Below are 16,678 nucleotides of genomic sequence, written 5' to 3' on the forward strand. Positions count from 1 at the left end.
GGATTTATTGTTTTCAAAGGTACCACTTCAACAATCGGTGCAATATCGTCGTAAATCTGCTCAATGGGCGGTGAATCATTAAGTTTGCTTAACGGTAATTCGTTGGTACACTCATGGTCATAAGTAATAGATTTCTTGCGGTGACATTGAAAATAACAGATTATGAAAATTATAAAAATACTAATAATAAATGTTGTTAATAATAAAATTGTAATTATATTATAAGGATAGTCAAAGGACTTGTTCAACAGATAAATAAAATTAGAAGCTTTTACGTGTGGAAGTATTCCGTTTAAAATAACTAAAATCGCAATGATTTTCATGTTGCTTAGGCAATCGAAACAAACAGTTCTTCAAAGCTAACACGTACTTTAAGCCTGCCTAGTCTAATTAGTAGACATTTTAACTCAACTTTTAATTATTTCTGACTCTAGGCTCAATTTATCTGCGTAATTTATTTATTTAATATATATTTCTTTATTCTCTAAATTTATTAGCACTGGTTAACTTATCTTATTTTAAATTTGACTGCAAACTTATCTTATTTTAATTTTTCAGGTGTTAACTTTATATTTAAAAACTTTGAAATCAATCGAACCGTACTGAGGTACAAGGTAAGGAAAAAAATTGAGACTGATTTACTCCTGACTACCTGAAATAAAATAATAACTATTATTTATGCGATCTTTAAATGCATTAAAATACTAACATCACTAAAACTTGAAGAATCTTTAATTCTCTCTACTCATTCTAAAATATGCTTAGCATATTATTGTGGCAAAGCTTTAAACTAAAACCGTTGTGGTTTACTCATAATCATTCTGCGATGGCAGAATGGATTTCCAGGATTATCGGTTGCAATCCAATATCCGAAGGAAAATACTTGTTAGTGGAGCGCAATAAAATCTTGACGTCGACGTCTACATATTCATATAGTATAAATATTCTCATAACTGGCGCTTAAAATTAAACTTTGCTAATATAATCATATACCTTCTTCTGAAGAGTAACTATAAAATTCTAGTGATGTATTCGCTGAGCTAGTATTATTACATACTGCAAAAACTTTTGTGCCTAAAGCACATTATTAAATAATAAGTCTGCTTTTAATTGTTAATATTATTAGTGCTATTTTATTATAAATTATTATTATGTCACGCAAGTGAATTTAAAATATTAAACCTGTTACTTATATAAATTTTCAATTTTAGTGACCATTGTCCGCGCGTGAGTCCACGTTGTCCTCTTGCTGATCTTCATCTTCACCTGCCAAATTTTCTTCGCCTTCACCGTCATCTGGCGCATAATATTTTTTGAGTCTCTGGACGGCAATAGAGTCCACTACTGTCTTTCCGCGCTTGTTTTGGAATTCCACCAGGTATGTATTGGGATTCTCTTCTTGAATAACTGTGGCTGGGCCTTTATAAATACCTGAAAAGCACCGTGCGGTTCCAATTTTCTGGGTGCTGTCAAAAATTAATACTTGATCGCCTGGTTGAAACTTGATCTGTTTCCTCTTCTGATCATAATATTTCTTCACTTCAACATGTCGTTTTGCTAAGTTATCCGTAGCATTGGTTCTTGCTTTCTCCAATACTCGGAACCGTACATCATTCTCCACATTTTCACAGCTTGGTGTGTGTAATGCAAGCTCCCAGGGCAAAGTAGGTTGGAATCCATGTACTAAAAAGAATGGGCTATACCGCAAATTCTGATTCCTGGTAGTATTGTAACTAAATACACTTGGCTGTAAATATTGGACCCAATCTGTATGTTTTGAATTAACATAGCACTTCATTATACTCTGCAGTACACCGTGGTTGCGTTCAGAAAGACCTATCGAGTTATGAAGACCGACTGGTGAAAACTTGATGTTGATTCCCAATTTATTGCCAAGTTCCTGGAAAATCTTAGATTTAAATGCTGATCCGCGATCCGTGTAGATATCCTGTGGGGCTCCGTAGCGTAACACGATCTCTTCATACACAAATTCTGCTGCTGTACTGGCCGTGCAATCCGCAACTGGTTTGGCTATTAAATAGCGCGTCCCAAAATCTGTTGCAGCGATTATGTATCGATGACGAAGATTGGATGAAGGAGGATATGGGCCTGAAAAGTCTAGACAAATCCTCTGGAATGGCTTCTGTGCGGGAAAGGTGCACAGTTCCCCTGCTGGTAGACCTGGACGGCGTTTATTCTGCTGGCATGTTATACATTCCCTAATTTTCCTCTGTATAAATAACTTCATATTTGGAAAATAAATTCTTGGTAAGGCCACATTGTAACACTTGGTAAATCCAAGATGAGAACCTCCTATGGGTGAAGCGTGGAGTGTCTCAATCACAGAATCACGTAACGTCATGGGAATGCATAATAATTTCTTGGTAGTAGCTCCTAATTTCTGCTGTCTATACAATAATCCATCTTCCAACACATGATGATAGACCTGCCTCTGGATGTGTAAAGGTAATGTTCCATCGTCCCTGTCTGGGTCCTCCAAAACTTTAATAATTGGGCCAAAAAATGAATCCTGTCTCTGATGTTCTGCGACATCTGTGCTTGCATCAAATAAAGTAAGTGTCCTGGGTTCGGGAATGTCCTCTTCAGTGTTGCCATCCTCTACGCTTTCTCCACATTCTCTGCTGAGGGGATCGGCGATATTCTCCGTAGTTTTAACATGGATCGGTGTAAATGAAAAATCCTCCAAAAGGTTGCTCCATCGAAGAAGCTTTGAGCTCAAATTACGGGATGTCCTAATGTACGTAATTGCTTTGTTGTCTGTGTATAAATCAAAATGGCGCCCAACAAGATAAAATCTAAATGATTTGAAAGCATATAAAATTGCTGTTAATTCTTGCTCAATAACACTCAATCTTTTTTCAGTGTCGGTCAACGTTCTACTACAATACGCACATGGCAAGTACTCTCCTTCTGCATTGGGCTGCATTAATACGCCACTGACCGCATGAGATGAAGCATCGGTGAAAACCTTGGTGTTCTTCGCTGGATCGTACGGTAACAAAACAGGTGCAGTAATTAGAGCTTCCTTTAATTTCTCAAATGCCGATTGTTGTTCAGGACCCCATGTAAATTTCTTGCCCTTACGAATTAAACCCTGTAATGGTGATGCAATATCAGAAAAATTCTTGACATATTTCCTCACGTAGCTGCAAAGACCTAAAAACATTTTAACCTTCTTCGTGGTGGTGGGAACTTTATAATTCTTAATGGATGACAGTATTCTATCACTTATACGATAACCATATTTGCCCACATTGTGGCCCAAGGCAATTGTCTCATAATATCCAAATGAACATTTAGGTACAGCCAATTTCAATCCGGCAGATCGTAAACATTGAAACATTTTCTCTAAATTGACCAACATATCCTTAAATGTATTGGCAAAAACAAACATGTCATCGATATAAAAGGCGAAATTATTGTCGTTCATCCCCGCTGTAGCGAGCTGAACACATCGGGTCATTGCCGCAGGAGAAGTCACATGTCCCATAGGTGTAAAGTTCATCGCAAATTGTCCCCTGGCTGGTATAGTAAAGGCAGTGTACTTTTTCGATTGTTCTTCTAATGGTATTTGAAAAAATCCTTGTTTCAAGTCAGCACTACAGTAGTAGCTCTTACCGGCCATATTGTGCAATATCTCTGAAATGTTTCCAATTCAAACTGCGTCGAAAACGGACCTGGCATTCAATAATCGAAAATCTTGCACCATGCGATAAGCTCCTGATTTCTTCTTGACAAGAAAAACTGGTGAATTGTACGGTGATGTTGTAGGACTGATAACCCCTGCTTCTAGCAAGTTGTCAATTTGCTGGTTAATTTCCTTACGCAGGTGAACTGGTATAGGGTAGGCTGGGACGTGAAATTCCGAATCGTCCTTTAACTTTATACGATGCGTATAATTAGTGGCACAACCAATGTCTTGCTCAGACCAAGAAAATACATCTACATACTTCTCTAATAATTGTCTAAGTTGCAATTTCTGATCGGGTTCTAATGCTGGATTTATGTCAAATTTAGTAATGTCGTGCACTGGTTTTGTCACGGTGCCAGTCTCCGTGGTCACCATAACGTTAGGTCCTTCGTCGTCTGCAATATGACGCGAAGCTGGTACTGGATTTTGCCATGCCTCTGCGGTACCTAAGCGTGCCCCTTTCCTAATTTTAACTTTGTAAGAATTTGGATTAGTAATCCAAATTAAAAATGACTCCGGATTTACAATGGCTCGAGGCACCATTAAGCCTGTGTCCATTTGAAACTGTAAATCTGGTTCCAAATAAGTTAAATTTTGATTACTAGAATTTGTCAATTTGACAGGAATACACAAATGAGATCTAGGTTTGATTCTAATTTGTCTGGAAGTTACAAATTCCGGCACATATAAATCCCTGATCAGACTAGCAACTTTTATGGAAACGTCAAAGGTCTTTCTGTGTTCCGTCCTTAACTGGTTTCGCGGAGGAGTACCAAATCTCCTCAATGTGAGTCGATTTTGATCAAAATCCAAATTTGCCTTATGAGCTCTTAAGAAATCGTTTCCCAGGATTGTCCCATGTTCAAAATTTGGAATCATCCGAAAAGGATGGGTAAAATTGCGGCCGTTTATTGCAAATGTTAATAGGACAATCTCTTTAATTTCAATTTGTTCTTTGGCTACTCCCCTTATGGCCGTATGAATTTTGAAACGTTTGGCGGTTGTAGGAATGCCTCGATCACTGGTGACGGATACTTGGCTTCCGGAATCCACGAGAAACCTCTGACGTTGTCCCCCTAATACTGCGTTAATATAAATTAATTCCTCATAGGGGAAAGTAGAGACTGATATCTGTTTGCCAACGAAATCTGCGCATACGTCTCTTCTATGGGCAGTCATTGTTCGTTTAAAGCCTCCGTGTTCTGAAAACAAGTGGCTGCTGTGTGATTAGGGTAATTACAAATTGAGCAGCGTTGTCTCCCCCGTTGCTCTTCCCTGTTTTCCTGGTCTCGCCCTGCTGAAGACGAGGAACCCCGCGAGTTCTGTCCGCGGAAGTTTCCACGTCCTCGCCATTGTTGGGTATTACCATATCGCCTATTGCGATCTGAATTGTTACCATTATTATTACGTCCATTCCTGTACCCCCTATTGAATTGTCGTCTATTATTATTACCCCGATAGGAGCCTCTATAATTATTACTCGTCTGATAATTATCCTTATAATAAGGTTCTCTAAATTGTTTTGGAGTAGATGAGTCGGTGCCAGGGTTCTGTTTTTGATCCTCCATGCTATCCAATCTCAAAGTGAGACTGGCTAATCTCGCTTCCAGACCAGTTTCCTGAGCCTGGACTTGAGCTTTGGTATTGTGAGGATTGTTAAATAATTTTAGTTGCTCAACCTCCTTTTGCAATGCTTTGAATTTTGCCTCAATGTCTGAAGTGGGTCGCGCTTGCGCTGACTCAGCAGTAGCCAGATTGTTACTCTGCAGTAAAATCTGCTGCTGTTGCGAAAGTGCTGGTGTATTATGCAAAGGAGAGAATAAATTCTCTCTTTGCTCTTCGTACCTCAATTCCTTCAGCTTGCGCTGTCTCATCAAAAATTGGAGTTTCTCAAAGGATTTTAAATCTTTAAGCAACCCATGCACGGACTCATACTCTTTATGGTGGATATCTTTCATGTAATCCACCTGTAAGCCTAATATGATCTGTTTGATCTGTTGTTGAATACTCATTTTGGGGTCTGCCTTGAGTAGAAGTAATTGTTTGTCCCGAACATAATTCGTAACTGGCTCAGTTTCTTTGTGTAATCTATATCGAATTTGCTCCTCGATCTGGAGTTGATCCAAGGACCCTGTAAATTCGTCTTTAAATTTTTTCTGTATCTCCTCGTAAGTAACTTCCTGATTCTCTGTACCATCTTTCCAGGTCTGGTACCATCGTAATGCTGGCCCGGCCAGAAGGGCTGGAAATAATTCCAGTTTACGGGCATTATTCCATCCATTTAATATGGCAAGGCTATCCACTTTATCTAAAAATTTTGAAACGTCCTCCCCGGCTATCCCCTGAAATGGGATACCCTCTAAAATTGTTGGGGGAACAAACTGCGACTGAGCCATTGTTGCGAATTGTGTTTGGTCTAAATCTCTAAAATCCTGATCCTGTTGCTCTAATTGTGGTTCACATCTCTGTTTTTCCAATAATTCTCGCTGAAGGCGTCTAGTTAAAATTGGGCTACGTTTAAATTTGGGGGTGGAACTTGCAGCTGGACTGCTGACATCTAAATTAAAACTTGTAGTCCCTCGTGCTATATCTAACAATTGATCTAATGTTTCGTCGAGTTTGTCAGCAAGGTGAAAGCTCGACATCTATCATGGCACCAATAACTTCTTCTCCCCCCATAAATGCAAAAGCTTTAAGCCCTATGTATTTTCAAAATAAAATATGGCAAGGACATACTAACGAAACTAAATAAATGAGCAAAATTTTAGGGTGGGTTTGAATTTAAAACCATGTAACAAAATTTGGGGTGGGGTTGAATTTAAACTGGTTAAAAATTTAACTGCAACTCTTTTCATTTTCTGAAAAAAAAATGAAAAGGCCCGCAACTCTACCACGTGTCATTCTATAGAATGAAGGGATCTGAACCAGTTAATTGATGGGGTGATGTAAACTACTCATCATTCATCCTCTTGATGAGACCACTCGTCATTGACATGACGAGTTATTGCTTGGCATGCGAAAGGTACAAATTACACAAAGGAATTAAACTACTGAAAAGACAATGGCAACTCGTTGGATTTTGTGAACCGTTGAACCTGTATCATGGCTGGGTGTAGGATAATTACCTGTCTAACTGAAGTCTCTTAGCTGAATGAAAATAGCGAAGTCCTCTGTGAGCTTCTCTCCTATTTGTTGACCAAAGCGTGCTTCCACTATCGACCTCCTGCCTTGCTGACCTCCTCTCTCTACCAACTCAATTCCCAAAGTCCCGTCACTTCCCAGCTTGTCTCACCTCTATCTTCCCTGGCCATCGAGCTCTTCCTCGATGCCGAATCGCCGAATCGTGTTTATTATAATTGCTACCATGCAAACCGCTGACACCAAACCCAGAAGTGTTACCTGTTTCCTGAATGCTCAGGAGGTTTGCATGGCACAACACAATGCATTGTAAACATGCCTAAGAGGCTTGAGACAGCTGAGAAAAACAAGTGAATGCCCTGGTCAACTTGAAGCGTTCAGAGAGACTTAATAAAATAAACATACAATCCTATGGATTGATACGCTATGAAGCAATAACCACAAAAGTTACAGGAAGATAGTTTTAAGTTTTAAAAAATGACGTTGTGTTATATAATGTAATATAGCTAAAAGTTAAAATAATTCTTAGTAATTTCCTTATGAGTCTAATATATGTAATCGTCCAATATATTGCAACATATTCTCTGCTCAGTAATAATTTAGTCCTTAGACATTTTGCGTACCAGTGACATGATACAGTTGATAAGCGTGCATATTTATATATTTTTGAAATGGAAACTTGATGCATGAAAACATACCGGGTAAGAAGATAAAACATTCTGTCAGGCCAAACAACGTCAGGAGTATTTTCTAAGATTTTTTCTGTACTTTAAAATTGCCACATTTAAAAGTGTCCGCTTTCGTTCAAATATAATACCGGGAAACACCATCCCTTCCTTTTCGGGTAGAGCCTTTGAACTTCTTTTTATTTTTAAATAAGTCGATGTAGTTATATGAAACAGTCTGAAGCCATTACCTTTGTTCACTGTCAGCCGGGATGCAGTAGTTTGTTTGGATTATTTCTATATTTTATAATCATTTTCTCTTGTGGTCATTGTTCATTCCCGTAGGCGGAAGTTACTGATGGGTTTCATGCCATACAATATAAATGTGCACCGATGAAATGTACTGATCAAAATCTTAATTATTTTGCACTTGAGATTCAGAATACATTAAACACAAAAGCAACTGAAAATAATAATTTAATATGTAAATTTACAACGTGCTTTCATTTTTTATTCATTTGTTATATTTTTATTTCGCTTTTTTGTGTCACTTTTGGCTAACTTTCGAAGATGTGGATGAGTAATGACATGATAAAATTGATGAATGGACTCTCACAAATCTATGCCCAAGCCAGGATTCGAACCTGGTACACCTGGCCCCATAGCGCGATGTACTAACGACTCCGCCACGGTGGCTGGCGTGCTTTCATTTTAACATGTGCTTGAATATCAGCACCATTAATATTCACAAATCTACCCCATCCGGAAACAACACTTTGGAATTACTTATGAATAAGAAGCAAAGATAACAAATAAGAAAGCCATAGAGTAACCAAATTCTTTTAATTTTCGATCGAAATTTAAACGTATGGAACGGGACATTAAGGTCTGTGGTCGAGTCGCATATTTGGAAGCGAAAGATTTGTTGAGTTGTATCTGAGTCTAGAAGTTGTAACACACAGCAGTTTGAACAAAATGCAGTTCAAGGTCCTCTTGTAAATCTGTGAGGCAAGTATCCCTGTTATTTCCATGTCCAGTAGTAAGCCTGCGACATTATTCTGTATTAAAGTCTGCACTTTCCTCTTGGAGATGACCTCTTGCAAGTATTTTATGAATAGTGGAGGAAGACGTTTGAACACCTTCTTCACGGCATTCCTGAGTTCTTTCCACTTTGGAAAATTGGACATCAGAGATAGCCGGATGTTTACCACTGGAGTTTACGGCACTTTAGGACAATTCTTCGTAGCATGCAATTGGGAACATTTTACGCAGCTAAAGGTCTTTTGTACTGGATAATAATAAACTTTTTTTTTCGAGCAAGGCCTCATCTCCAGGAAGCTATCAACTCGCGGCAAGCCACGGCACCTAGCGACCTGTTGAGTAAGATGAGTCAAGGCAAAATTTTACGGCGGGCGCTTTATATACTGGCATGGGAAGTGGGGAGTGGGGAATAAGTAGCGGACCAACCAGACAACAGCGGTGGCGCCGAGAGTTACGACGTCGATTTGAGGAAGTTCTTCCCACACCTCGTTCTACAGGCTGCTGCGTTTCTTATCGGTCTGGATTGATCGCTTCCTTGCCCCCCTCTTCCCTTGCCAGCATATAGGACACCCGCCGTAAAACTGGAAAAGAGCTATGGTAGAAGTTATTTTGTGCATGCCCCAGTTCTCTACATTTGGAGCACTACATAAATTGTCGCGGATAATATTCCGCTATTGCCACAACAATGTTCAAAGTACGGTACCTTATAAACACCGTTGGCATATTCCGTCCTTTTAATGTTCAGCAGCAAAGAATTGAGTTTTTGTTTTAAGTCTACTATATGCACGTTAAAGCTAATCGGGACTGCACCTAGAGTTTATAGTGGGATCCGAACCACTATGTGCCTCCGTCGGTTATCGAGCCCAGGGCAGCAGAAAAGATTTGTCGATTTAAGATTAAGACTATTTTGATTTCACAATTAAAACATTAATAAAATAAAAAAAAATAAGCCTTTGTACCAATCATCTGTTAATTTTCCATGTTGGGCCAATCCAGCACTGCTTGATGGACTATTCTTAACAGCATTATTTTTGTTGTAACAACAATGCAAGTGGAGTTCACAACAAGCATGAATTCTTTCTTGTATGACTTCTTTAAAAAATTGCAGCCATTTTAGTTCTGTGGCTTAACACAATTTTGGTCATTGCAGAGAGTAGCGATAAATTTGATAATTCAACTATAAGTAAGGATGGAAGCGGAAAACCATTTTTCCATTATAGCTGACCTACTCCGATACTAACAAAAGGAAAATAACACATCATCTTTGACCAGCTGCTTCTTTTTGGATGTAGGATATTTACTTTCGGATCTCATTTCTGTTGTTCTTTGATATTACCGTAGAACGTATGCAATAAACATTGTTTTCTATTTTGTACACACATACAAATAAATGTTATTTAATTTCTAGTTCTTTTCTTTCTTATTGTTCACAACAAAAGAACACATCGTAATCCCCTTGGACTTCTCTTCAACGCACACACACATACGCACGCACACACACACACACACAAAAACACACAACCACACAAACACTTCTCGAACCCGGGCCTCTGCTATACCGTGCCACTCCTCTAACCACTGAGCTACTGAGCCGGTCTGGCCTCGCCTGATTTTTCGCTTTCGCTATTTAACCTGTCTTAAATCGTCTCTGCAGCAGGCCGCTCAGTGGTGAGAGCAATGGCACAGAATGCCAGAGACCTGGGTTCGAGACCTGGTCGAGCTTGAATTTTTCGCTGAAAATTTCTACGTAGTGCATCTCCTGTGTGTGAATAATCTACAACACAAACATTTGTTTAATACTCATGTCCACGTTGCCAATCGTAAATACCGGTTACACTTTCCCCTCAGGCGAGCACAAGGGAAAACCCAGGAAGAAACACGGCTATGTTCTGGTGTTACTTTGACTAATATGTGACAAGAAATTAAAGCCTGTAGTTCTAACATGCATTCCAATAGTAAATTTGATGTCAGCTTTTAGGTGTTTCGTTTAAGAAAATACAAGTTTAACTTTGATAATGCATCCATAACTATGAAACAGCTCATGGGTTAACAAAGAAAAGAAAGAAATTAAATATGCTCTAAAATGAAAAGTGCTTGAATGCTTGCTATTACAACATAATATTTGCCTCAATGAACGAAATGTCTATGGACACTAATCAATATTTTATTAGAGTGTCATTTGATTCTTTTCAATTTTGCACATGTTTGTTTATCAAGATTAATCGTACAACCTATCGTGTAATAAAAGAGGAACACTCTGAGAAAGTTCATTCGAAGCCGATGAAGTTAGTAACTACAGTACCGGTAAGGTTTAATGTGCTTGCATATTATTTTTTTTTAACTTGAAACTCATACTGACGAATTATGTTGAAATATGTACATATTTTTTGAGAAGTTCTTTGCCACATTTTGAAGAATTTCCTATAATAGATTTAGCTTCCATGTGAAAATATAAACTAATATTTGTCTGCACTCGAACTTCTCACGCCGGTGACTAGTGTGGATGCTCGACACTGGTGTGTCTGGTATCTTTCAATTCACCTATATATGCAAAATTCCGCGTGATTTGTAGTGAGTGTACAGCATTTTTTAATTGAGAATATATTCTAATTTCGGCACACCACCTAGGTTTCTTCTGTAATCCCTCTCATCCCCGTGGAAATATTGCAGTCGCTGGTAAAATGATTTTAAGAAACGAAGAAAGAATTTTTCATGCTGATAGTGCATCATTAACCCTTTTTGCAATTGCATTAGCTTCATCAGTATGTAGTATTTTTTGTAAATCTTTGTAGCTTTACACATTTGGATGAAGTTTTCGCCTTTATGCACCTTGAAAAATGTGAAAAGACGTTATTTTGGCGTATTTGTTTCCTAAACTAGACGTCAGAATTAATGTTTGTGTTTTACATGCACTTCATGGAAAAAGAGTATTTTTTTGATAGAGGTTTCGGAACCACTTTCTAAATTGCCTTCACTGATGATAGAACCCAAAGCCTCTTCATTGCAATGCAACATCGTTACTATTACGCCATCGAAAAATCCTTAAACTTACCATCACCCACATACGTAAACTCACGATGAAAGTGGAAGCCATGGCAGATTCTGCAAGGGAAAATAACAAATATGCAAAAGAGAGTAATAATAATTCTAGTGCTAGTAAGTGCACTGAGAAAAAGGATTAGTTGCAGATGCAAAATATATTTTGTTGCAGACAATTTTTTACGGTTAAACAAACTTTCGTTACTCCTACAGTGAAACTGTTTACATAAACCTTTTGGTTGAGTTCCACAAAGCAAATAATTTGTGTGGTTTCATTCTGTTTCATCAAATTTAACATTTTGTATTAGAAACACCTTCTTTGGTGATTAGAAACAGACATTTTATTGCTTTATCTGTCAAGCGTGACCAACGTCAAGATGTCCACCACATCAGATCTTTTCCGTATCTGTCTTACAGTTCTGCTAGTTCTACGCACTTCATGGGAGCTTCAAAGTTTCATACCTACATTTGCTTGTAAGTGCAACATTACTGATGTTAAATACTGTCAAATATGTTATTTTGGAATAAATTCAGGCGTAGAAGTTCAATGCATATATTTGAGGCGATTTTGTCTCGCATCTTAATTAGTAATTTGTATGCAACTAAGTAATATCTGATAATGCACAATATGCAGTAAAATACATTACAAGTGGTGCCAGTATGTTTTACGTTTACACAGCCGGGATAGCTCAGTCTGTATAGCATGTTGACTAACACATGGATAACCTGGGTTTGATCCTTGGGCCAGGAATTTACCCAGCAGTTAATGTAACTTTTATAACACTTTACCTTTCGATTTTATGCTACTGGTGTAGCAGTGCAATTTACCGTGTATCGCTGTATTGCGTGTTGTTACTTTATGGGGTCTGTTGACAAACTGTACTACGTCCAGAATTGTTGATGTTTTCTAAACCGACAGAATTCTATGTTTTTAAGTAATATAAATTGATTCCAGCATGAGGAAAACACGAATAACGGAGATATTTAAGCCCAAAGTATGGATCGTGTCAGTAACAACTTGCCATGACGAAGTAGTTTCGCCACTTTTTATTAGTATAAACCTGTTGTATGTACACTCAAACAGCTAAAGAAGAGATTTAAAATTGCTATCCTTCCTAATTTAACAACGTAATATTATAACTTCCATTGTGGCATGTTGTGTTGGATGCTATATTCAATTGGACGAAACTTTCAGGCTGTTCTGCTTAATGTGAAAGTAACATGTATACTTTTCTTCACAATACCACATTTCTGGAAGCTAAAAGAAAAATAATTTTAATAAAGTATACCAAATATTTCCTTTTCTCGATGCAGTAGAGAGAGTTACACACATTATTAAGTTGAAAAGAGCAAACAGCTTGGAGTGAAACTTTGAAAATTGTAGTGCATTTTTACTCTTTCACTCAACACTATTCAAGATGGCGGAACGTAGTCGAAGCATGTTTTTTCTCTCCGCAAAAGGTGTCATTATTCTACTGTTTTTTTAATATTTGTGTGTTTCAACGCCATGTATGTGAAGAACAGTTTTCTAGTGGGTCAGCGTGTAGTTTTGACGCTTCGTTTGATGTATGGAACCTGGGAAATAGGAGCTTTTTATTTCCGCAGCTGGATATGTACCTGGACTCTCGGCAGCCATGTCGCGGTCACCGACCCAAGGGGACCAACCACGAGGTAAGCAAACTGTCGCCCGGCACTTTCACCTGCTTTGCCTCGCGCTCATGTGCGGCGACATCCACCTCAACCCCGGTCCCTCAAATCGAAATGAAACTTTCTCTGTATATTATCAGAATATACAAAGCATAAACAACAAGCTCTCTGATTGTGCTATAAACCTCAGTGAATTAATATAATATGACTGTTTAGTTTTTACCGAGACCTGTTTGAATGATACTGTGAGTGATGCTGAACTTCCGTTCGCCAAGCACCTTAACATTTTTAGAAACGACCGTGTAAATCAACGTGGGGGTGGTGTCATGATTTGTGTAAACACGAAATGGAACTGTAAACACCGTCGTGATCTGAGTCGGGCTTGTGAAGTTATTTGGGTCGAGGTAAATATTCATAAAGAAAATAAACTTATTCTTGGTTCATTTTATCGCCAGCACAAAAACTCTCCCCTCCATATCCTCGAAGCTTGCAGGGATTCAGTGTTGGCAGCTATGAAATGTGGAAATGACGTGTTGTGTGGTGATTTCAATCTCTCCATTGAGTGCAAAAATACAACAACTGGAAACGTAAATTGTTCAAGTGATCAGTGGTTTCTCGACACTTTCATACACGGCATGGGGTCGAAGCAGCATAACATGCACAAAATGCGTGGAGAAAGCAATTTGGACTATCTGCTGGGAAAACTGTGCGAGCTGGAGATAATACCCGAAAGGAATTTGCTGCCCTCGGACCATACCTCTCTCGAAGTCGCCGTGAGCCTCCCCTCCGCTGAGAAGGTCAAAAATCTCCACCCCCAGAACGGTCCTCGCCGCCTGTGGCGAAAAACCCCCTGGAAGGACGTCCGGCGAGCACTCGATGCCTATCCCTGGTTTCTACTGGAAGAGGAAGAAGCCAATGGCACCGTGGAGATGTTCCTGGAAGCCCTCCATGCTGTAATAAAGGACTTTGTGCCTACCAAGAAAGCGCGTTCTGCTAAATATCAAATTTGGTTCGACAGCGAACTTATCCTTACATTGAAAAACAAAAATCTGGCCTGGAACTTGTGGAAGCAGTACCCGAATGAACATACCAACAAAACGTTTAGTGATATTCGGAGACATTCAAAATATTTACTCAAAACAAGGTATACTGAATATGTAAATAACATAACAACCGAGTGTGTTGCTGAACCGAAGAAGTTCTACTCTATATTAAATTCCAGAAAACAGAAACCTCGTGTGCCTATGGAAATTGTAAATAATTCTGACACCGCTGTTGGAGACGAAAGAGCACAACTTTTTAACACTTTTTTTCATGAAAATTTCTCCTCAGAGACAGTTTCCGAACATCTTCCTCATGTTAAGTCTGTTAGTTCCCACACTCTCTCGTCGGTTAAAACCTCCCCTCAAGAAGTCAAATCTCTCCTCCTCTCTTTGCCGTTGCGCCGGTCCTTAGCCCCCGATGAAATTCCGACAATTTTCCTTCACAACGCTGCTGACTCCCTGGCTCACCCTCTGTGTCTCTTACTAAACAAGTGTTTTCATGCAGGTGTGTTTCCTGAACTGTTCAAACGTGCAAATGTTGTACCGATCTATAAATCTGGAGACAAACATTCTGTAAAATCTTATCGACCAATCTCTCTTTTGTCACCTCTCTCTATCATCTGTGAGAAAATAATCAAAGACAGGTTGCTGAAGTTCACATCTTCCCTTATAAATACTGCTCAGCATGGTTTTCTTCCAGGCAGCTCTTGCTTGACCAATCTATTGGTATTACTTTCTCATGCTACTCAGTCTATCTCAAACAATTCCCAGGTTGACGTTATATATTTGGACATTTCAAAAGCTTTCGATAAAATTAACCATAATCTCCTTATTCATAAATTACAATCCAGATTTCACATCCATGGTAAACTTCTATCTTTGCTAACAGACTATCTACATGCACGAGAGCAGCGTGTTATCCTCCCTGGCTCCTCTTCCAGCTTTCTACCCGTCCTGTCTGGTGTCCCCCAGGGGAATGTCCTAGGCCCACATTTGTTCCTTCTTTACATGGATGATCTGCCAGACAGACTGTCTTCTCTTCCCATAAATGTACTTCTCTTTGCCGATGACTAAACTCTTCAAAGAAATTTCATCAGAACGCGATTCACTAATCCTACAACAAGCTCTTACAGAACTACTTGTGTGGTGTCGCCAGTGGAAACTTGAATTGAACCCTCAGAAATGCTCCTGCCTCACCATTTCCTTAAAAAGGAACAAACTGATCTCTCTTTATACTCTCGAAAACTGTCCCATCAAAAATGTTTCCTCTCAAAAAGATCTTGGTGTTATCATCGACGAAAAGCTAAACTTCAATGATCACATTACATATACTACTAAACGAACCATGCGTCTCCTTGGTATTCTGTACAGGTTCCCTGAAATCCAAAACCAATCAGCCATTAGCATATTTTTCAAATCCTTTATCTCTCCCATTCTTGAATACTGCTCCCCGATCTGGACTATGGCTTCTGAAACTAATCTTTCCAGGATTGATTCTGTCGTCAGATTTTTCCTCGCCATTGCTCGCCATAGAATTCCTTCTCTCAGACACCTCCATAAAACAGATATTATGTCTATTTTGAAGATCCAGTCACCGCACACTCGTCACTAACTAGCAGACATGAATTTTTTCCATAAAATCATTAATGGCAAAATTAAAACCAAATTCCTTGTCAACCAATTTCATTTACGAGTACCCTCACGGCCAACCCGCAACGTGAAGCTCTTTCAGATTCCTGCTACAGGGCTCTCTCTCCTACAGCGGTCTGTTTACTATAGGCTCCCCCACTTATATAATAACCTGTCTGTAAATACCGATATTTTCTTGTCAGAACACAGGTTCCGACAATCGCTAAGATTGTACGTGTAACAATTTCTTCTTTACGTCTGCCATCTTGTATTGTCTTTTTTGTTGTTGTTATTTTTATTTTTATTATTGTTTTCATTTTCTTCTTGTTGCTACAGTTTCAGTATAAAATGGTCTTTCAGTACTGTATCTGAAACTTTAATTAAATAAATAAATAAATAATAAGCTTTTTAATCTTGTGAGCATGAAAATGGTGCATCGTGATGATATGTCATAATGTTCCCTGTGCATAACCCCCCCCCCAAATATACTTTTTGTTCAATGAAAAAAGGACAATTTGCATTTGTTTATGAATTCTCAAATAAGAACATACTGTTCTTACATTCACATATTTTTCACTACTAATGTTATCCTCATACCTGTGATTGATATTATACATACTTCATGCTATTGACAGTATTATTTGTATTGATATTAAATTTTACAAATGTATCAGAGTGGAAACTATATTTTAATATTTCCTTTTTTTCTGTTTATCTTAAAGACTACCTGGTTGGCCAAAGCCGGAAGCCATTACCAGAGGTAT

General features: G+C 38.6%; 1 protein-coding gene across 2 annotated transcripts in view; it reads right to left on the bottom strand.

The window, feature by feature from the left end:
* Positions 1–16,678, bottom strand: part of LOC145979539 (clavesin-1-like) — a 126,465-nt gene that overhangs the window by 90,040 nt on the left and 19,747 nt on the right. Inside the window, exon 1 of one of the 2 annotated variants that reach the window (XM_083112506.1) lies at positions 11,609–11,649. The exons of the other annotated variant lie outside the window; for it this stretch is intronic. The gene's annotated coding sequence lies outside the window, so the exon portion shown is untranslated. Of the gene's footprint in view, positions 1–11,608; positions 11,650–16,678 lie in introns of those variants that run through there. 2 annotated transcript variants of the gene reach the window in all.

Source organism: Lepisma saccharinum, chromosome 26, assembly GCF_977018435.1.
Source record: "Lepisma saccharinum chromosome 26, izLepSacc3.1, whole genome shotgun sequence".
NCBI lineage: Eukaryota > Metazoa > Arthropoda > Insecta > Zygentoma > Lepismatidae > Lepisma > Lepisma saccharinum.